Source organism: Hemiscyllium ocellatum, chromosome 26, assembly GCF_020745735.1.
Source record: "Hemiscyllium ocellatum isolate sHemOce1 chromosome 26, sHemOce1.pat.X.cur, whole genome shotgun sequence".
Classification (NCBI taxonomy): Eukaryota; Metazoa; Chordata; class Chondrichthyes; order Orectolobiformes; family Hemiscylliidae; genus Hemiscyllium; species Hemiscyllium ocellatum.
In genome coordinates, this window is record NC_083426.1 from 55,805,779 (window position 1) to 55,829,118 (window position 23,340).

The following is a 23,340-nucleotide window of genomic DNA, read 5'->3' on the forward strand; positions in this document are numbered from 1 at the left end:
GGAGTTCTTGGACTAAGAGGGACAGAACGGTGTCGAGGTATGCAGAGATGAGTTCGGTGGGGCAGGAGCAGGCTGAGACAATGGGTCGGCCGGGGCAGTCAAGTTTGTGGATTTTGGGCAGGAGGTAGAAACGGGCGGTGCGGGGTTGTGGGGCTATGAGGTTGGAGGCGGTGGATGGGAGATTCCCCTGAGGTGATGAGGTTATGGATGATCTGGGAGATGATGGTTTGTTGGTGGGAGGTGGGGTCATGGTCAAGGGGGCATTCGGAGGAGCGTCCGCAAGCTGGCGTTTGGCCTCAGCGGTATAAAGGTCCATGCGCCAAACTACTACCGTGCCTCCCTTGTCTGCTGGTTTGATGGTGAGGTTGGGGTTGGAGCGGAGGGAGTGGAGGGCTGCACGTTCCAAGGGTGAGAGGTTGGAGTGGGTAAGAGGGGTGGACAGGTTGAGGCGGTTAATGTCGCGGCAGCAGTTGGCTATAAAGAGATCGAGGGCGGGTAAGAGGCCAGCAAGGGGTGTCTAGGTGGATGGGGTGTGTTGGAGGCGGGAGAAGGGGTCGTCAGAGGGTGGGCGAGAGTCTTGGTTGAAAAAGTAGGCATGGAGGCGGAGGCGGCGGAAGAATTGTTCGATGTCACGCCGCGTGTTAAACTCATTAATCCGAGGGCGTCGGGGAATGAAGGTGAGGCCTCTGCTGAGGACTGATCTTTCATCCTCAGAGAGGGGGAGGTCTGGAGGGATGGTGCAAACACGGCAGGGCTGGGAGCTAGGTCCAGGTGTGGGGCTGGAGCTGGGGGTGGGGGCGGGGTTGAGGGCAGGGGCGGGGACGGAGATCGGCATGGGTCGGGGTTAGACATGGTGACGAAGTCCGGTGTGGGGAGCGGGGTTAAGCGAGGAGGCGGGGTTACGCGTGGTGACGGAAGTTGGTGTGGGGGCGGGGTTACGCGTGGTGATGAAAGTCGACATGGGGGCGGAGACACATGAGGCATTGTGGTCGTGCAGGTTAGTGATGTCACTGGGGGCGGAAGTAGCTGAGGTGACGGCAACCGAAGGTGCAGAAATGGTTGTGGCGACGAGAGAAACGTTGTCATTCCCGATAGCCGCGGGGGTCGCGAATCCGTCGGCGATCTTCCTGGCGATCGTGGAAGCGGTTGTCTGGGCGGCGAGTGCGGAGGCTGCGAGGTCGGTGGGGGCGGAAGTGACGTCACGGTTGTCGTCGGCCGTTGGTGCCGCGGGCACTATAGCGGCCACGTGGGTAATGTCGTCCGACAGATTGCAGAGGCCGATGGAAGATTTTGGAACAGTTGAGGAACCACTAGTGTGGGGATAAGTACATGAAAGTTTTCGGTACTTACTGTCTTTAATTTCTGATATGGCTAGGAAGAACTGTTTGTTTAGTGTATGGATTCTTCTGTAAATGAAGAACAGTAAGTTTGTGAGAGTGTGGTCCTGAGCTGAGGTAGGGCTAATTGCAGGGAACGTAGGTCGCGGCGCATGGCTGCAAGGGTGGAGCGGAGGATCTGGAGGGAGGTCTGTTGCTGGAGGTTTCGGATTTGTTGTAGGTACTGGATGTCCTGGTTGGGTCCAAATTTTGTTGGTCGGAACGTAATCCGGAGTCCGTGCGCGATCAGTTGGTTCCTTAGGCAGATGCTGAGGAAGGAGATGTGGCTGTGGTAGCGAGTCTGTTTGAGAACGTGGCTGAAGAGCTTCTGTGCAGAGGAGATGACCTGGGGAGTGCAGTGAGAGAGGGACTCACTGAAATCCTTGTAGAGGGAGGAAGAGAGCTTCTTCAAGGAAGGCATCCTTGCAAGAGGATTCGCAGTAGGTTAAAATCTTCGAGTAAAAAATGAGGTCTGCAGATGCTGGAGATCACAGCTGAAAATGTATTGCTGGTCAAAGCACAGCAGGCCAGGCAGCATCTCAGGAATAGGGAATTCTCCAAGGATCCTTCCCAAAGGATCCTTCCATATCCACCACAAATTCACCTACACCTCCACACACATCATCTATTGCATCCGCTGCACCCGATGTGGCCTCCTCTATATTGGGGAGACGGGCCACCTACTTGCGGAACGCTTCAGGGAACACCTCTGGGACGTCCGGACCAACCAACCCAACCACCCCGTGGCTCAACACTTTAACTCCCCCTCCCACTCCACCAAGGACATGCAGGTCCTTGGACTCCTCCATCGCCAGAACATAACAACATGACGGTTGGAGGAAGAGCGCCTCATCTTCCACCTGGGAACCCTCCAACCACAAGGGATGAACTCAGATTTCTCCAGTTTCCTCATTTCCCCTCCCCCACCTTGTCTCAGTCCACCTAATTCAAAGTGAATGCAAATTACATTCAGGCACCTCTTAACATTGTCCTCATGAAAGAAACCAAACAGATTTGAGACAAATAATCAAGAAATAACAAAACCTTTAAAATATGATTCATCTGGTTGTAGAAGACTTATAATTAACTTCTGGGCTCAGTTCTGTGAGTTCTAGTCCAAATATCCCAAGAAAATCACATACAATCCTTGAACACAAGTGGTGGTGTGGTAGTCTATTTAAAAATGACTGACTGCTGCAAGTAAGTCCTCCTGCACTCCAGTATCTTCCAGAAATGGTCATTTTTGCACCATCTGTTAAGAATTTTCTACTTAAAAGGCCTCTGACGGTGCCATCTAATCCATTTTTCTTTCCCCACATTATACTCAGAATGTTTTCTTTTATATATTGGTTACAAGGAAAAGACTAGTCACTACAGTCATAGAAATATATGGCTCCAGCATTTAGATTGTTCTGAAGAGGTCAGAAAACATTTCTAATTCATTTCCAACCTTAATCATAGGATGCTACGATTGATTCTGTAAAGAGTACTTCTGACAGTGATTCAACATTATGAAGAAAAAAATAATAGCTTGCATTAATGTTGTGTCTGTCAAGATTCAAAGAGCAGGAGAATCGACGTTTCGGGCATGAGCCCTTCTTCAGGAATCTTCGGCTTGTGCCCGAAACGTCGATTCTCCTGCTCTTTGGATGCTGTCTGACCTGCTGCGGTTTTCCAGCAACACATTTTCAGCTCTGATCTCCAGCATCTGCAGTCCTCACTTTCTCCTGTCTTTCAAGATTGCCAGGATTCCCAAAGTGCTTGCAACGTATGAAGTACACTGAAGTGTAATCACTCTCGTAATGTAGCAAACAACAGTAAGTACACTTTCAGATTTCCACAGTTATGATGCAATTAGATAATTATTAGACAATTTGAAATGTGTTGCTCATCAGTTGTCAAACTGCTCTGTGCAGACTTGTCTTAAATGTGCACATCCTCTTAGTAATATGACCTATTTTGCTTGGTTGACCTTGTGTACCAATCTCAAAACCAAGCCTAAGATCATACTATATTTATTTGCTGAAAGGTGGTGGTGCCAACTTGTGTGCCAAGTTGAAACTTAGACATATTTAGGCACTGAAACACAGGATTTTCTTATACCAGGTCAAGTGTGATTGTTCCAGAATTGTTGGAATGGGTCTAAATTCGGAAATTCCCTCCCTAAACTCCTTTGCCTCTCTCTTCCCTTATGAATCGTCAAAACCTACATCTTTCAAGCAGCCTTTGGCCATCTACTTGATTATCACTTCATGTGATTGTGTCAAACTACTCTCAGTAATTATAAAGTGCAAAACTCTTTGGGATAATTTGATATCTGCTATAAAAGCACAAGTTTTGTTGTGACAAAAATAATGCCATTGAATCATTAATGTCAGCCTGAGGGGCAGAGCTGCCCTTTGTTTAAGACCTCTTCTGAAATATGACACCTTCAATCTCTTGGCTATTCATCTTATTAAAATGCACAAATTCAAGCCTCCGGTATAGGTCTTGTACTTAATCTTATGATGCTCAAAATCAAAGTGATCAAGGATTTCATGCCACACAGCTGTTCCCTGCAGCAATTCATGTCGATAGTTAAGTCCTTTGGACACTACAATACTGTTTAGTGATTAAGAACTGTTAACATTTTTTTTCATTTTCACATCCACAAAGACAACATGAATTGCTTTAAAAATGAGGAAATCATACCTATTCTTGTCAGGGCATAAATTAATGGTAAATGATTCAGGTTGATGGATAAAAAAATCAATTTTAAAAAACAAAATCAAATCTAACAGAGAAAATAACCATCTAATTTCACCAATTAAAATGAAGGTGTAGCTCCATGACTTTAATTTAGTTTTGTCCATTCAATTTTCTAACATTGAAAGGTAGAACTAAACTAAAGGAGACAGGATAGGGGAGATAGATATGGTTGAGATGCTCTTCAGGGGGTCAGTGTGGAGTTAGTGGGCCAAATAGCCTGCTTTCACACTGACAGGATTCTATGATTCAACGATTAAACTAACTTAAGAGTCAAAGATTTGAAAGATAGCAATTGTATGAAAGACAGTATTGTATGCTGCTGTATCTTGGTTTTGTAATGTTGATTCATTTGATAATATTTGGTCATTAAAATGACCAAATAGACCCAAACACAAAAACTTTGGGATTGATTACTGGATGTGATTGACAACTGAAAATATGCCAAGTCGAGTTGCAAAACATGCCCTTTTCAATTGACAATAGTCAGGCATTAGTTTCCTGGATCCAGGTCCATTCAGAACAATCACATGATTTTTGTAACACAATGTTCTGGTTTGTTCTGTCAATTAACATTACAAATGAACATAATTCCAGTAGAGAGTAATACTGTATTATTGGAGGACTCCCAGAGCAAAAATCAGAGAAACTAAACAGAGCACAAGGGGAAAAAGTGAGAGCAAACTAAAGATAAACTGATCACAAGACGAGAGAATGAGTGAAAACTATATCAAGAAAAACAAATGTTTCTGGTTATGCTTCAATAAGGAGGGCTTTGAGCTGTATTTCAAAGCCAATTAACGTCTTGGGAAAACTTCTTTAAATGTTTGTTCAGAGGTATATCAGACAAACGGAGGTGGGATTATTCTCAAGTTAAATGCCGATTGAAAGTGGAGTTGGTGAGGCAAATCAGTGATATTTCAGGATGCTATGATGTGACAGATTGAGAGCAACTCTGATTCAGTTATTAAAATATCACCAGCCTATTGCAACAGCATAACTGCTGTTGGAAAACACACCAAAAACAGACTCCAACTGGGTAATAATAGAGTCATGGAGTCATATAGTATGGAAAAAGACCCTTCAGTTCAACTTATCCACGCCAATCAGGTATCCAAATCTGGCCTAGTCCCATTTGCCGGCACTTAGCCCATATTCCTCGACCCATTCCATTCATATACTCATCCAGATGCCTTTTAAATGTTGTAATTGTACCCCCTCCCACCACCTTCACAATTATCTCTGGCAGCTCATTGCATGCACACACTACCCTCTGTGTGAAAATGTTGCCCCTTTATAATCTTTTCCTTCTCACCATAAACCAATGTCCTCTAGTTTTGGATTCCCTCATCCTAGGAAGAAAACCTTGGCTACTCACTTTATCCATGCTCTTCATGATTTTATAAACCTCTAAGCCCACAGTCTCCAGCATTCAAGGTAAACAAAACCCAGCTTATTCAGCCTCTCCATATAACTCAAACACCTCAGTCCTGGTAACATCCTTGTAAATCCTTTCTGCACCCTCTCAAGTTTAGCAACATCCTTGCTACAGAAGGATGACCAGAAATATACACAGTACAAGTTCTGGATGTAACATGTTCAGCGCAACCTGAGCTACAAATCATCTCAAAACTCGCTAGCAGTACAAGTTTCCCCCATTACCCGAAAGTAAAGCGTTCCTATGAAACCTTTTGCAAGCTGAAATGGCGTAAAGCAAATAAACATTAATTTATATGGGAAAAATTTTGCCTTTTTTCATGAAAGTGAAAATCCTCTTGGATTTCTTTCAGTTAGCGAAAACCGGTTCTAATGTAGATCCGTCATAAAAGTGAAGTGGCGTAAAGTAAACTTTCAAAAAGCAGGTTTAGCTGTATTCCAAAACCTCACCAATGTTCCATAAAGTCTCAAGATAACATCCCAACTCCTTCACTCAATGTTTTCACCAATGAAGGAAAGCATGCCAAAAACCACCTTCACCACTTTGTCAAACTGCAGCTTCACTATTCAGGAACTATGCACCTTCACTGTAGGTGTCTTTATAAAATTGCAGTGAGTGGATCATTCAGGCTCATGTTTTTCAAAAAAAAACTTATCCCTTTCTTAAAAAAGGCTTCATTTAAAATTCACTGACAGGTGTGATGTTTAAATTAATTGAAACCTTCGCAGTTCAAAAGGAACAATGCCCAAACTCGAGGTGAGTTTATTCAAAGCACTTGCAAACTTTAGAGTAAGAAGCAAAATTGTACAGAGAGATCACGAGTTTCAAACATATACAGAACTTTTCAATTCCTACTGCCCTTCCTGCTCCTCGACTTATTTTTGCTTCTTGCAAGAAAACTGCTCTCTGCAAAAGCAAAGTGTTTATGTAGAATACCCTCTTGCTTTTACAGGGGATCTTGAACGATGTTCAGTAATTCCTGTACATATTCACAGGGAAGACCTTAAGGAAAACAATGGGGTCATATCTCTATCCTCATTTAGATGTTGAATCATCAGCCAAGCTGAAAGAAAATATATAAGCCATCTTTCAGGTGTGATCTAAGACTAATATGATGTTTATCCTCATACAGGGTTCCAACTGAAACAAATCACTTGAGCACCAGCAGAAGTCCCATGACAATCTCTTTTCCTGGGTTTCTCCATCTCCACAGTTGCTTCAAGCATGGCAACCATTAGAGCTATCTGCCCTCCTAATCCAAGATACTTGGGCAATCCAGATTTTCGTTGCTGTATTCATGATTGTTCTACCCACAGTATCCAAGACTCCACCACTTGGAATTTCCCTTCTAATCTTCTCCAGTTCACTTTCCTCCTTGAAAGCAGTCCTTTATAATCTCTCTGACCAAGTTTCAATGATTTGACCTCACATCTCTAATGCAATTCAGCGTCATATCTGGATTTTAGAATTCTCAATAATAATAGACATCTTGGTGCAATACCGCACTACAGGATAACATGGTTTTAATTACAGTAGACCTGTCATTTTCTGAACTATCACCAAATAACTAACAAGCTATGAAGTAGGAAGGTCAGGTTTTTAGAAAGAAATTGAATTTTCTTGGTCATTTTGTAAAATAATTACTCTCACTTACATTTTAGCACATGACATCCTTGTGAAGCACTTCGGGATGGCTTTTTTTTAAAAAGGTAAGGCAGCTGAAAAGGATACACAAGTGAGTATATTTCTCAACTATTAAGTTCACCTACGGCAACAGGCAGTGGATCTGCAAGTTGGCAAGTAACTTGAAGGGAATCCTTTTTAGTGAAGCAGGCAAGCAAAGTTTTAATTGGTTAAAATTGAAGATTTCCACTTCTAATAGACAAAAATATTGAGAAAACAGACATGGTTCTACATATTGTCAATTATCATCTCTTTCGCAGCTGTAAAATAAAACAATATTATAACACTATTATAATCGGCTTTGAATGAATAACAGACCCACAGCCAATGGTCAGTCATAGCATTCTTTTCCACAGTCGTGTCCAGGAAACTGGAAAGAAGCTGAGGTTTTATGTAATGATACAATGGATCAACAGTTCCAGAAAAGGTAAAGAGGAGTTGCTCTTCAAGACTATTTAACTCATTGACAATTGAAAAAGCTGACAGCACAGCTCGCTGAATACTGGAAAACAACTCAGTAGTAAACAATCTAAACTCAGATTCTATAACTTGTACATCTGAAGATACATTGCACTGATATATTGAGTACTCTTGATTCAGCAATGACAGTAATGCACCTAAATCTCAAACAATGTTTAAGAGCTCAAGATAACAAATAGAAGACTCCCACAGCTCAATAGTTTTTGATGTACACTAAAAATCCTGAATCAAACCAAAATCCAATTTTAAAATAATGTTTATTGTGGTTCTGTTCGCCAAGCTGGGAATTTGTGTTGCAGACATTTCGTCCCCTGTCTAGGTGACATCCTCAGTGCTTGGGAGCCTCCTGTGAAACGCTTCTGTGATGTTTCCACCGGCATTTATAGTGGGTTGTCTCTGCTGCTTCCGGTTCCAGCTGTCCACTGCAGTGGCCGGAATATTGGGTCCAGGCTGATGTGTTTGTTGATAGAATCTGTGGATGAGTGCCATGCCTATAGGGATTCCCTGGCTGTTCTCTGTTTGGCTTGTCCTATGATAGTAGTGTTGTCCTAGTCGAACTCATGTTGCTTGTCATCTGCGTGTGTGGCTACTATGAAAGCTGGTTGTGTCATTCCGTGGCTAGTTGGTGTTTATGGATACGGATCATTAGCTGTCCTCCTCTTTGTCTGATATACTGTTTTGTGCAGTCCTTGCATGGGATTTTGTACACTACATTGGTTTTGCTCATGCTGGGAATCAGGTCCTTTGTCCTGGTGAGTTGTTGTCTGAGAGTGGCTGTTGGTTTGTGTGCTGTTATGAGTCCTAGTGGTCGCTGTAGTCTGGCTGTCAGTTCAGAAATGTTCTTGATGTATGGTAGTGTGGCTAGCCCTTTGGGTTGTGGCATGTCCTCATTCCGTTGTCTCTCCCTTAGGCATCTGTTGATGAAATTGCAGGGGTATGCATTTTTGGTGAATACATTGTAGAGGTGTTCTTCTTCCTCTTTTTGTAGTTCTGGTGTGCTGCAGTGTGTTGTGGCCCTTTTGAACAGTGTCTTGATGCAACTTCTTTTGTGTGTGTTGGGGTAGTTGCTTTCGTAGTTCAGGACTTGGTCTGTGCGTGTGGCTTTCCTGTATACCTTCGTACTGAATTCTCTGTTCGGTGTTCTCTGTACCATCACGTCTAGGAATGGGAGCTGGTTGTCCTTTTCTTCCTCTCTAGTGAATCGGATTCCTGTGAGTATGGCGTTGATGATCCGGTGTGTGTTCTCGATTTCTGTGTTTTTAATGATTACAAAGATCCACATATCTGACCCAGAGTTTGGGTTGAATTTGCGGTAAGACTGTTTCTTCTAATCTTTGCATTACAGCTTCTGCTATGAGTCCAGAGATAGGTGAGCCCATGGGTGTGCCGTTGATTTGTTCATATATTTGGTTGTTGAATTTGGAGTGTGTTGTGAGGTACAGGTCCAGTAGTTTGAGTATGCTGTCTTTGTTGATAGGTTCTCCATCTTGTTGTCTGTTCTGTATGTCCAGCAGGTTGGCTATTGTATCTCTGGCTAGGGTTTTGTCAATAGAGGTGAACAGTGCCGTTACATCGAATGAGACCATAGTTTCTTCCTTGTCTATATGTATATTTCTGATGATGTCTAAGAATTCCTGTGTTGACTGTATAGAATGTCTGGATCCGCTGATTGGTGTTTCAGTTTCTGTTGTAGCTCTTTAGCCAGTTTGTGTGATGGTGTCCCTGGTAGTGATACTATGGGTCTGAGTGGGATGTCTGGTTTGTGCACTTTAGGTTGTCCATAGAATCTGGGGGTGTTGTTGCTTTCCGGTTTCATTCTTTGTAGGTCAGACCTGGTTATCTGTCCGTTTTTTTGCAGGTTCCTCAGTATGTTGTTTATCCTATTGGTGAGCTGTGGGGTGGGGTCAAACCCTCTCTTTTGGTAGGTCTTGATATCTGCAAGTAGTTGTTGCGCTTTCTGGATGTAGTCTGCTTTGTCCAGGATGACCATTATTCTGCCTTTGTCTGCTGGTAGTATGATTATGTTCTTAACATCTCTTAGTGATTTTAGTGCTTCTCTCTCCTTGGTGTTGGGGTTGTGTGTTTGTCTTTCCTTATTATCAGGGGTACGATACTTTGTCTCACTGTTTGTTGAATCTCTTCTGTCAGGGGATAAAACGTTTGCAACACAAATTCCCAGTTGACGAACAGAACCACAACAACGAGCACCCGAGCTACAAACCTTCTCACAAACTTTGAAAATAATGTTTACTTTGATTTCCACTATCAGATGTGTCACATAAAAGCAATCACTCCATCATGAACCACATTGTTTAGTTAAAGCTACACATTAAACAACATAGTCCATAATTGATTTTGAAATCACCATTCTTTGAAATTGCCAGCATAGTTAAGAATACCTTGGTGCCAACTACATTTATATAAAGGCAAGCACTCTCAAGGCAAGAGGTCTCAATATAACTTATTTACATACACTTCACAATTTCATTGTAAATATTCTAGTCAATTTTAGATGAAGAGAGTCAAATATTCATTTTATATTTTAATATATCCTTGCAATGCAGCCTGCAATTCAACACAGTCATCAAAAAGAATGTTGTAATCACATTACCTAAAAATTATCCTAACATTCAATGGATTAATAATTTGAGCTCAGAGTAGAAGATACAGTAGATAGTTTTCCCAACAGCTAATATTGGCACTTTAAGGGTGCAAATGGAAAGAACTGCATTCCCTCCAGCCGCCATTCATCGTCCATGCCAACATTACAATTCTTCAAATTCTCCTACATCAAAGGGATTATCATGAAATGCAAAGTACTTCAGTGCACCTATTTCTCAAAATAATATCATATCAATTTACTGCAACCAAGATCAACTTTTGAGAAAGTTGCTTCGAAGAACTGAGCAAATCTCTTGAAAATCAAAGTGAACATCTGACTTTCATATTTTCCCACCACGCAGGAATAACCTGTTCAGTCACCCAAGCAAGACTGGGCCTGAGATCTTGGGGGGGTGTGGGGGGGGGGGGGGGGGGGGGGAGGTGAAGGAAAGTACATCAATGCAATCTGGCTTGGAAATCCAGAAGTTGCTATTTGTGATTCAATATTCCTGCTGAGGAACAACTATTCATCCCCACCTCAGACTACAATCAGCGAGTTATGAGTGCACAAATCTTCATCGTTTTAGTCTCACCACAAAAACCCTTGAATCCGTGTGAATGAGGCACATTTGGGTTTCAGTAAGCTTATTAAATTATTAATGGCCCTGAAAAAGCTAATGTTATTTTGCAGAGTTCAAATTCTATTTTTGTTTAAACAGGAAACATGTTTTTCAAGTCTGTGCATATTAGCTTTGTAATTCATCAATTTCATTTATTTTGCTTTATGAAAAATTAAATTTAAAAAATCAGTATTTATAACTTCTTAGTTTGCTGTCTTTGAGAATACTTTGGTTTGATTGCTTGCTTGTTTTATTTGCTGACATCACTGCTCTGACATAACTGGAGAACCTATCAAATATGTGCCAGATTTAAACTGCCATCAGCAAAGGAGAAGTTCACACCATAACAATCACTCAATCTTTGCAAACGACTGTATTCGAAGCCACTTGAAATCACTGTTAGTTCACCCTGACAAAAACGTTCAGCCTATTATGTTCAACAGCTCAATGTGACTGAAACATGTGTAAACTTCTACATGTGTAAAATTGCTATTACACTTCTTCACACAGACTGTGAACTATAGCAATATTCTAACGACTGTACATCCTTCATCAGATAGGCCAAGGGGCTCAGGAGTGGCAGACAAGTTGAATTTAGATACATGTGAGGTGCTGCATTTTGGGTAAGCAAATCAGGGCAGAACTTATACACTTAATGGTAAGGTCCTAGGGAGTGTTGCTGAACAAAGAGACCATAAAGTGCAGGTTCATAGCTCCTTGAAAGTGGAGTCACGTGTAGATAGGATAATGAAAAAGGCGATGGTATACTTTCCTTTATTGGTCAGAGTATTGAGCACAAGTGTTAGGAGGCCATGTTGTGGCTGTACAGTTCATTAGTTAGGACAGTTTTGGAATATTGCATACAATTCTGGTCACCTTCCTATCGGAAGGATGTTGTGAAACTTGAAAGGGTTCAGAAATATTTACAGGGATGTTGCCAGGGTTGAGGATTTGTGCTGTAGGGAGGGGCTGTAAAAACTGGGGCTATTTTCCCTGGAGCATCGGAGGCTGAGGGGTGATCTTATAGAGGCTTATAAATTCATGAGGGGCACAGATAGGATAAATAGACAAAGTCTTTTCCCTGGGGTGGGGGAGTCCAAAAGTAGAGGGCATTGGTTTTGGGTGAGAGGGGAAAGATGTAAATGAGACCTAAGGGGAAAGTTTTTCATGCAGAGGGTGGTATGTGTATGAAATGAGTTGTCAAAGGAAGTGGTAGAGGCTAATACAATTGCAACATCTGATGATAGGAAGGGATATGGCCTGTTTGCTGGCAAGTGGGATTGGATTAGGTTAGGATATCTGATCAGCATGGACTGGTTGGACTGAAGGGTCTGTTTCCATGATGTCCATCTCTGTAACTCAGATAGGAACTGGCAGCCCTTTAGTGCGCCTTCATGTTCACTTTTTATATTTTCTACAGTTTGGAAACAGCCCTTGGGGCCAACAACTCCACACCAAACCTCCAAAGATCATGACCAATTCGCCTAAACTGCACATCTTTAGATTGTGGTAGGTAACTCGCACAGACGCAGGGAGAATGTGCAAACTCTACACGGTTGCCCGATGCTGAAATCAGGCCCAGATCCCTGACACTGTGAGGCAGCAGTGCTGACCACTGACCCACCGTGCCATCCCAAGATATGTACTTGTTTGTTTCAAACAAGGTTAGTTCTTAACAAAGTTCCTTGCATTAGCGTTACTGAAACAACACAACAGTCCATTCTATTATAACAGTGCCTGAACACAAGGCGTGTATTGCAATATCTCCTCCTGAAATTTTAGCACCAAGTCATGGATGGGTGATTTGAATTTAGCTGATCGCTGTGGTGTTTACATTGTTTTGCACCCTCTAATGAGGAGGCAAGATTCAGAAGTTGGTGTCATGGTAACCTCTGTTAGTTTGAGAATTGAACCTATGCTGAAGGTGTCACTATGCATTACAAACCAGCTGGCCAACCAACAGTCATCGACCCCACTTCCATGCATTTAGCACCATACATTGTCATCCTGTTGCAAATGTATGGTAGATACAAACTTAAGCTCATCATAGAAATAGAAAATCTTGTCCATTTCCATCTCATTTCCAATGAGTTGTTTTCTTCTGGAGTCAGGGGATTGATAGCTCCGAGGGGCCATGATGGGCTCGTCCAGCAGCTCCAACACCAGACTCCGCTGAATGGTGCATACCACCGAGCGCCTGCGGTCGAACATGCTGCGAGTGCACACATCAGGGCTCCCAACAGGGACTTGCTGCAGTTGTCCAGGTGACGGGGAAATTATGGGAGGACGGGGAAGGGGGAGAAGCTGCCAAAAAAGGGAAAGAGAAAAAATCGGGAGGAAGGAACGAGGGAGGACAGATAGAGGATAAAAACAATCCAGCCGTTTTACTTAATCATAATTTCATGCTTTCACTAAAAGAAAGTCCCACTCTCTCATTCACTCTCGTTACTTGGTAGTCCCGGATCGCCGAGGCTGCTGCTGCCCTGTTGTCGATTGAGCAGCAGCTGCTGGTCAGATGCTGCTGGTTTATCATTCTCCCTCGCCGCCAGCACTTTCCTCCCTTCCTATTCTGCTCCTCAGCCACCGGCTCCTGGTGCCAGATATTATTTCCCTCCCTGTCTGGCTCTCTCACTCCATCTGAGGATGTTAAAGTGCCGCAGAGGGGTCATATCCGTGCTTTGCTTCTCTTTCAGGACACATTGAGGACTCAAGTGTTAAACGTTTCGCTGCCAAAGGACTTACTGCAATATCAACTGAAAGCATGGACTCTTGTAATACAGGCACAACATTTCAGTGGAGGGGTTGGGTGGGGGGGGGTGGTGACTGTATCTCAGAAACAGAGCTAGTGGAGCCACTCGTGTGGATTCCCCTTGTAGCCCCAGGCAGAGGTATTTGCCTTTTTGGGGTTTAATCCTGAAATCCAGGTAAGTATAATGGAGTTCAGAGTTGGAAACAGTGCACATTCTACATGATAGCACTGAATTTTGATTAAATGAATTTCCAGTTTATATTGAAGACTCTTAACAAATCTACTACTCAATAGGAAAGAAAGTTGTGATTTGGTCAGCTGAGTGGGATATGTATGTAATTGAACAATCCTGCTACACTGACATTTATACAGCACCAAGCAGATTTGAATAATTTCTATGACTTTGAAATCTGTTTGTTCGTTCTTATTACTTCACACTGTGATGTCTAGCAATTTGCACAATTTCCCTCTCTCATTAACTAGGCTTATTACTCAATATTTTAAAACAATTTGCATTATCATGAACTGCAACATCACAGTTAATTAATTAATTGGAAAGGCTTTATACCTTTTCACATTGTCAGTGATCTGTGTCATTGCGTCATGATTACATGAAAGCATGGCTGTAACGATTAATGTTCAATTGGTAACAGAAGTTATGGCAATATGAGGAGTCATGAAGGGAGCATAGCAAGTGAGGAACCAGAAGGCAAACGGAGACTTTGTGTTTCTCATGAAAATCACTGGCACTGAAGCAATAGGTTGAATACACTTCTCTGAAGGAGCCACCTTTATTTGTAATCGATAAGTTTGCCGAGGAGTAGGACAAATCACATTGATGGGATTCTACACCCTGCTTTTTCAAGATGGGATGGACGCAAAACAGTTCGTAGATGTTGAAATTGGATGTCTTAGTAAATGTTATTAAACAGACTCTTGTGAGAGCAATTCTTTGAGAATTGCAAAGAAGCCACACTTTTGCGAAAACACAGAGTTCACGACTCAACATTCTCCACACAAACAGCACAGAAAAACACAGTCTGCTCTTGCGGAGGTAGTTTACCCGTGTATCTGCTGCCTTTGCCCTTCTAGATGAATGCAAACAATCACTGGGCTGACTCTGGCAGGATCAGCGGGTGCATTCTGTGCGGAACTAGGAATTCGTTTTCAATCGGATAATTCACAAGAAGAGCAATAAAGCTTCATGACCAGACTGGGAGTTGTATCCAGGTCTGGACTTTGCAAACTCGGATTGCTAAACAGGGACCCCGCCCACACCCCAGCCCCCCGACCCCACCCCTCAAGTGACGCTGAGAGGAAACCTTGCCAAGTGAGTTGTACACACTGTGGTGACTGTCCATCACTCCATAACCACCTTCAGCAGCAATAGAACATAGAACATAGAACATAGAAGGATACAGCGCAGTACAGGCCCTTCGGCCCTCGATGTTGCGCCGACCGAATCCTACCTAACCTATACTAGCCCAATAACTTCCAAATGCCTATCCAATGCCCGCTTAAATGACCATAAACCATAAATGTTTCTCTTTTCCTTCTCCAGCAGAAAAACAAAAGACAACTGCACTCCCACTCTAGGAGAAGGAGGATTTATTTTCTGTTGGTGTGAAATGAATGAACGGTGACAGCAGAGAATGAGGGTGTTCAGCTCGTGGAGTGTGTGTGTGCGTTTGCCAGGTCGCAGGGAGGTAGGATAGTGAAGAAGGCGTTTTGTATGCTTTCCTTTATTGGTCAGAGTATTGAATATAGGAGTTGGGATGTTATGTTGCGGCTCTACAGGACATTGGTCAGGCCGCTGTTGGAATATTGCATGCAATTCTGGTCTCCTTCATATCAGAAAGATGTTGTGGAACTTTAAAAGTTTCAAAGGCGATTTACAGGGATGTTACCAGGGTTGGAGGATTTGAGCTATAGGAGAGGCTGGGCAGGCTGGGGCTGTTTTCCCTGGAGCGTTAGGGCTGAGGGGTGACCTTGTAGAGGTTTACAAAGTGATAAGGGGCATGGATAGGATAAATAGACAAAGTCTTTTCCCTGAGGTGGGGGAGTCCAGAACTAGAGGGCATAGGCTTAGGGTGAGAGGGGAAAGATATAAAAGAGACCTAAGGGGCAACTATTTCACACAGAGGGTAGTATGTGTAGGGAAAGAGCTGCCAGAGGATGTGGTGGAGGCTGATTCAATTGCAACATTTAAAAGGCATTTGGATGGGTATATGTATAGAAAGGGTTAGGAGGGATATGGGCCGGGTGCTGGCAGATGGGACTAGATTGGGTTGGGATATCTGGTCAGCATGGATGGGTTGGACTGAAGGGTCTGTTTCCGTGCTGTACATCTCGATGACTGTATGAATATGACTCTATCTTGTGACTGCTACTGCTAAAAACTAGAAAGCCTTTACTGGGAGAACTGGCCACTTCCCTTCCATTGTACAACTTTTTAAAAAAAACTAAAGGTTTCCTCTGATTGTTGACTTAAACAGTCTTTCGTATCCATTTTGGTACCTCTGCCTTTTGAAACTCTCTTTAAAAGAACAGGGCAAAATAACCTCTTAAAAGTGACAACATTATCCCACATTCAATTACTAACAGTGTTGGGCCGAAGGGCCTGTTTCCACACTGTAAGAAATCTAATCTAATCTCGGAGGACTTTCGGCCCAGCAAGTCCACACCAACCCGCAACCCACCCATATCCCTAACCTAACACTACAGGCAATTCACCTGACCTGCACAGGTTTGGACTGTGGGAGGAAACCCACGCAGACACAGGGAGAATGTGCAAACTCGACACAGTCAGTTGCCTGAGGCGGGAATTGAACCCAGGTCTCTGGTGCTGTGAGGTAGCAGTGCTAACCACCATGCCCACATGGGCATGTTTGCTAGCCCTCGCCTTATCTTCCAACATTATTCACATTGATAGTTAATTTGAATAGCTTTGCGTAATTAGGTGTGGCTAACACTGGGACAGTAGATAAAACAACTTTCAGGCTGTCAAATACCTTCTGACTGTCTTCTGCAAAATTTTCTATGCGTCTTAAATACGTTAGTGGAGCATCACACTGAAAATTTGGTCTAGACTTTCAATGAAAAAACACAATACCAGGAATTGTAGTACTGCCCTCTTCATCAAGGGAATGTGAACTTCCCAAAAACCTTCGTTTTCATGTCCCATGAGCCATTTGTCCATGTCCAATGATGTGGCCCAGGAATGTAACTTGGGCTTTTGCTAATTCTTATTCAGGTTCATAACCATGCCTGCCTCCCACAGTCAACTGAATAATTCCAAAATATACTTCAAATGTTCCTTCCATGTGCTATGAAAAATCACCAGGTTACTGATGTACACCATTCGGTTGCGTAATCCAGGAATGACTTTATCAGTTAGTTTTTGGCATATTTTTCACACCAAATGACATGACTTTAAACTATTACAGTGACTGACAGAAAGTGGTGACTGCAGATGCTGGAGAGTGCGAGTCGAAAGGTGTGGTGCTGGAAAGGCCAGCAGGTCAGCCATTATCCAAAAAACAGGAGAGTCAGTGAAGAATGAGGAGACGAGTACAGAATGGATCAAAAGAAAAACTGCAATTCAGATTAGGATAGATGTATGGTAGAATGTAGTAGATCAGAATGATGGAACTAGAGAAGCTGCTGTGGGATATTGTCATCTGGATATTTGATAACCCTGTTATGAACTATGATCTTACTGAATGGCAGAGCAAGCTCAAAGGGCCGAGAGGTCTACTCTTGTTCTTTGTGCATACCTTCAAATGATTTTGATAGTTACTTGTGTGGAGATATGAAACACACAATTTAAACAATTACATGCATACATGCTAACATTTCTGTCTGTGATTGCCATGTTTGGTAGTATGTGATTGGAAGTGGCCCCAGGAGTTCTGCACTTGTTTCAGAGATCTGGAAATGGATATTCATGATACTCTAAGAATACACAAGGATGTTATATAAATGCACAACCTTTTTCCTTATCGTTCTGATGGTGTAGAGGGAGCTTTGCTCTCTGTCAAACCTCAGCCTGACCCACTACACTGGGGAACCAGGCTATGTCAGTGAGACCAATACCTCCATAACCTGGGACAATGATTAAATACAAACGGACTAGAGCTGCAAATTTTCCAGAAAAATTATGGTTCAGGGAGAGATTGGGGCTGCAGCTCAGAATACAGAGGCACCACAATCCCAAACTTCCATTGACATAGCTTTTCCAGATGAATTATGATGCAGTTCTGCATTATTTGGCTCTGATCTGTGATCTCTGTCAAACCTGTGTGGTTTGGAGGAAATAAAAGTCTGCTGGAAGTCAACCACAAAAATCTCTTGGGTAATGTGACATAGAATCAAGTAAAGTTTTACTTGGGTTTCTTACATCTTTTCAAAAGGTGGCAGCTGATTTTGGCGATCAGATATCAGTTGCTAATGGATTCGATCAAATTGTGACAGTGGTTCCGTTCTTTCCATTTCCCTATTTCTTGTATTAGCTTTCCGCTGTTATAGATCACCCCACTGTTTTAATAAAGAACCAATGGGTGTGGGATCTCCTTTGTGCTGCCCAGAGGCTCGCCCTGCTTCTGCTACTGTGCATCTTCATGCTGATCTCTGCCAGTCAAAAGATCTGAATGTATAGTCACATACTGGTATAAGAACTGAGCAAGGGTCAAAAACAAACTCTGTAACTGCTGCAAACCAATGTGGGCTAGATTTTCAAACTGCTGTTATCACAAGGGTTTATTTGGTGTCACACTCAATAATCAGAATAACACTTAATATTTCTGCTAGTCCAGAATTTCTTTAAGAGCTTTTACCAGCATTGTTACTTTAAATAATTGTGCGTTGTGTGTATGTGCATGTGGTTTGTTTCTATTTATTTCTGATCCTCAGTGGCTTGCAATTCTTGCTGGATAGGATAAAAGGCAAATTTATGCCATTCTGCTCTCTTCACAAGGACGTTTTTGTTGGTTTTCCTTTGAGGTCAGTTTAAAAATCTATAAAGTTTCCTCATTTCCCCTCCCCCCCACCTTGTCTCAGTCGGTTCCCTCAACTCAGCACCGCCCTCCTAACCTGCAATCCTCTTCCTGACCTCTCCGCCCCCACCCCACTCCGGCCTATCACCCTCACCTTGACCTCCTTCCACCTATCCCACCTCCATCGCCCTTCCCCCTAGTCCCTCCTCCCTACCTTTTATCTTAGCCTGCTTGGCTACTCTCTCTTATTCCTGATGAAGGGCTTATGCTCGAAACGTCGAATTCTCTATTCTTGAGATGCTGCCTGGCCTGCTGTGCTTTAACCAGCAACACATTTGCAGCTGTGATCTCCAGCATCTGCAGACCTCATTTTTTACTCCAACACTTTATGGTTAAGTTTCACCACTGCAAGCTGGTACAACGTGGAACTTTGAGGATTGATGAAAAATAACATTTTATTTGAAGTCTTTACTCATCAGGACACTCTCAAAAGTACAAACATAAACGGAGCAAACATTCAAATTGTATGAGCAATGAGTGCTGATTGGTAAAGGCATAGAAAATGGATCAGAACGGCCAAGCCTTGTGGCTTGTTTTGATCCAACAAAATCGGTGATTGACCTCCTCTGATTCATTTGGCAGGGCGGAGTTTATTAAATAATTAGGCAACCTGCCAATTTAAAATTCAGAAAAGTTGAGCTGTCAGCTGTCCATCATCATGTAACTAGTTCATTTTCCATTGGTAAATATCACTATCAATCATAGTACACTTTCTAACCCATCCGAACTCTTTTCTTGTGAAGTGTAAAGTATTGTTTCCCTTTTTGTCAATATTTTTGCAGCTATCCTGATGAATGTAAGACAAAAAAAACTTGAAAAAAGTCCTATTTTACAGCAATACCCAAGTTCTGTATTTGAATATGGGAACCCTTTGCTGAAGGAGTATCCAACACACAGGTGATATGATTAAATTAGAATCTAGATTTATGATTGAAATGGTTTATCCCCTGACAAGACCATTCTATGCTCACATATCCTTTTTGAATATTGTATCAGTCTGGCTGCTGGATGATAACTTTGTAAAATTGATCATTTCTGTTAACTGCTATTTAATAAATTGCTGAAGCTGTGGAACATGCATTCTATTCCATTCATAAAAGTATGATATTTTGTGAAATCAGGAGATATGCACAGTGCAAATAGAAATCCCATTTAATGTTGCCTGGACAAGATTGATAAATTTAAATAAGGACTGAGATCTTAATTGGCTAACTGTTATCGAATATATATTGAATTTAAACTTATTTCTATCTTCAAATTCTTCATGGGCTTGATCCATGTTCCCTTTTGTGCCCTGTATCCATGCATTCTGTTCTTTGCTTCTCTGATTGCTGACTTTTGTCCATGTTTATGATCGAAACCTCTTAATTGGCTGTACTTTATTAATAAGCTTCTTCAGATGCCTTCTGGCACTCATTCTCTCTATTTGAAACCTTGCTTTAAAGCCCTGTTTCATGTTTCTGGCCATCATTCTTAACTCTTCTGATACATGCCAACAACTGTTTCCTGTTTGGCGTTCGTTACATCCTTTCCAGTTAAAGTGCCTCATTAGTATGAGCATTTCATCTCCACTTTGGCAGATTCAATTGATGCGAATTGGAATGATTCTGCCAAACCTCCAGCTAAACGGAATCAGGAAACAGTTTCAAACTGTGCTCACGTCTGACACAAAACCTTGCTGCTTCTCATCAACTTCTCAAACACACTGATCCAATCCAAATAGTGGACCATTCATAGAAATTTGTTTCTGATGGATGAAAGTGGTTGTTTCTGTACTTTTGCTATTTTTATTGAACTTAGCCCAAGTCACAGTTCTGAATTTCACAGTCAGGTCAAGACTGTTTTTGTTGAACTTGATCAATTTTTATCAGTTTGCCACCCCTTCATGTTCTTGTATTTTGGAACCAGATTTATTTTAATGGGACTGGGTTCTATCAAGGTAATTAAATTGGTAATACAGTGTAAGATGACAAGGGAAGGAAAGCTTGTTTTGTATTTTATTGATCTCACAATAGGGAAAGGATGGTCACTCAGGTGGCCAATGTAGAGTCTAATGCTGGCATTTGATTAGCATTGGGAGACCACCTCCTGAATCCTAGAGACATCCCTGCAGACTTACAATGTTCCTCCTAAACAAGTACCACATGGCTCACAGCAGGACATCCCATCTGCTCACTGGAACAGTTTCCTGTCCGCACGAGTGATCATTACTGGAATTGGAAATCCAAGTGAGTGGAAGAGGCCGTGGGAGGTGAAGTGTGCACAATTTTGCCAGAGTCAGATTGGCAGGTCAGACTGAGGCTGTTATTGAGTAACTTAAGAAACCCCAATTGGTGCATGGATCTTCACCTAGTAGGAATATTACGAATATCACTTTTTCAGTGCTATCAAGTAGAAAACGAAGATTGGCCATGTAATTAAATCATTTAAATTCAGTGTTGAACACGAGACTTTTTTTTAGTGAAAAACTGTATAATTTCTCCAGATGGCTTTAATACTCTATTCGTTCCACACAATGGTGATTTTTAAATTCATTTGTGAGACTTAGGCATTGTTGGCTAGCCGACATTGATAGCTCATCCCTATTTACCATTGAGAGAAGGTGGTCCTGAGCTGTCTTCTTGAATCACTGCAGTCTACTTTCTGTAGGGTGACCCACAATGCCAGGTAATTTCCAGGATTTTGACGTTACAACTGTGAAGGAACGGCAGCCCCATGGGAGACTGATTATCAAGCTTAGATCTCATGGAATACAGGGAGAACTAGCCATTTGGATACAGAACTAGCTCAAAGATAGAAGACAGAGGGTGGTGCTGGAGGGTTGTGTTTCAGACTGGAGGCCTGTGACCAGTGGAGTACCACAAGGATCCATGCTGGGTCCTCTACTTTTTGTCATTTACATAACTGATTTGGATGTGAGCATTAAAGGTACAGTTAGTAAGTTTGCAGATGACACCAAAATTGGAGGTGTAGTGGACATCAAAGAAGATTACCTGAGATTACAACAGGATCTGGACCAGATGGGCCAATGGGCTGAGAAGTGGCAGGTGGAGTTTAATTCAGATAAATGTGAGGTGCTGCATTTTGGGAAAGCAAATCTTAGCAGGACTTATACACTTAATGGTGAGGTCCTAGAGAGTGTTGCTGAACAAAGAGACCTTGGAGTGCAAGTTCATAGCTCCTTGAAAGTGGATAGTGAAGAAGGCGTTGGGTATGCTTTCTTTTATTGGAGTATTAAGTTGGCAGATCATGTTTTAGCTGTATAGGACATTGGTTAGGCCACTTTTGGAATTCTGGTCTCCTTCCTATCGGAAAGATTTTGTGAAACCTGAAAGGGTTCAGAAAAGATTTCAAGGCTTTTGCCAGGGTTGGCGGATTTGAGCTACAGGGAGAGGCTGAATAGGTTGGGGCCATTTTCCCTGCAGCGTTGGAGGTTGGGGGGTGACCTTATAGAGGTTTACAAAATCATGAGGGGCATGGATAGGGTAAATAGACAAAGTCTTTTCCCTGAGGTGGGGGAGTCCAGAATGAGAGGGCATAGGTTTAGGTTGAGAGGGGAAAGATATAAAAGAGACCGAAGAGGTAACTTTTTCAAACAGTGGGTGGTACGTGTTTGGAATGAGCTGCCAGGGAAAATGGTGGAGGCTGGTACAATTGCAACATTTAAAAGGCCTCTGAATGGGTATATGAATGGGAAGGGTTTTAAAGGATATGGGCCAAGTGCTGGCAGGTGGGACTAGATTGAGTTGGGATATCTGGTCGGCATGGACGGGTTGGACTGAAGGGTCTGTTTCCATGCTGCACATCTCTATGACTCTAAGTCAGGATGGTGACTGGCTTGGAGATTAAATTGCAGGTGGTGTCATGCCAAAGTATCTGCTGCCCTTATCCTTTGAGATGGAAGTGGCTGTGCGTTTGAAACAGGCTGTCTAAGGATCTTTGGTGATTTTCTGCATTACATCTTATAGATAGTACACCCTGTTGCTACTGAGTGCCAGTGGTGGAGGGATTGAATGTTTGTAGATGTGGTGCCACCAAATGTCTTGCTTTGTTCTGTATGGTGTCAAATTTCTTGAGTGTTGTTGGAGCTGCACCCATCTCGGTAAGTGGGGGACATTCCATCACACTCCTGACTTTTGCCTTTTAGATGGTGGATAGACGTTGGGGTGTCAGGAGGTGAGTTACTAGCTGCAGTATCCCCAGTCTGCTCTTGTAGCCAGTATTTATGCAGTGAGTCCAGCTGAGTTTTTTGTCAATGGTAACCGCAAGGATGTTGACAATGGGTAATTCAGTGATGGTAATACTGTTGAATGTCAAGTGGCAACAGCTTAGAATCTCTTATTGGGGATGGTCGGTGTCTGGCATTTGTGTGGCATGAATGTTACTTATGACTTGTTGGCCCAAGCCTGGATATTGTCCTGTTGCGTTTGAACATGGACTGATTCAGTATATGAGGATTCACGAGTTTCTAGATAGGGTAACAGAGAACATACACAACTGAAACAGACCATTTAGCACAAACAGTTCATGCCAGTGTTTATGTTACACTCAAGCTGGTTCACATCTTCCCTTATCTAAACTGACTATTGTGATT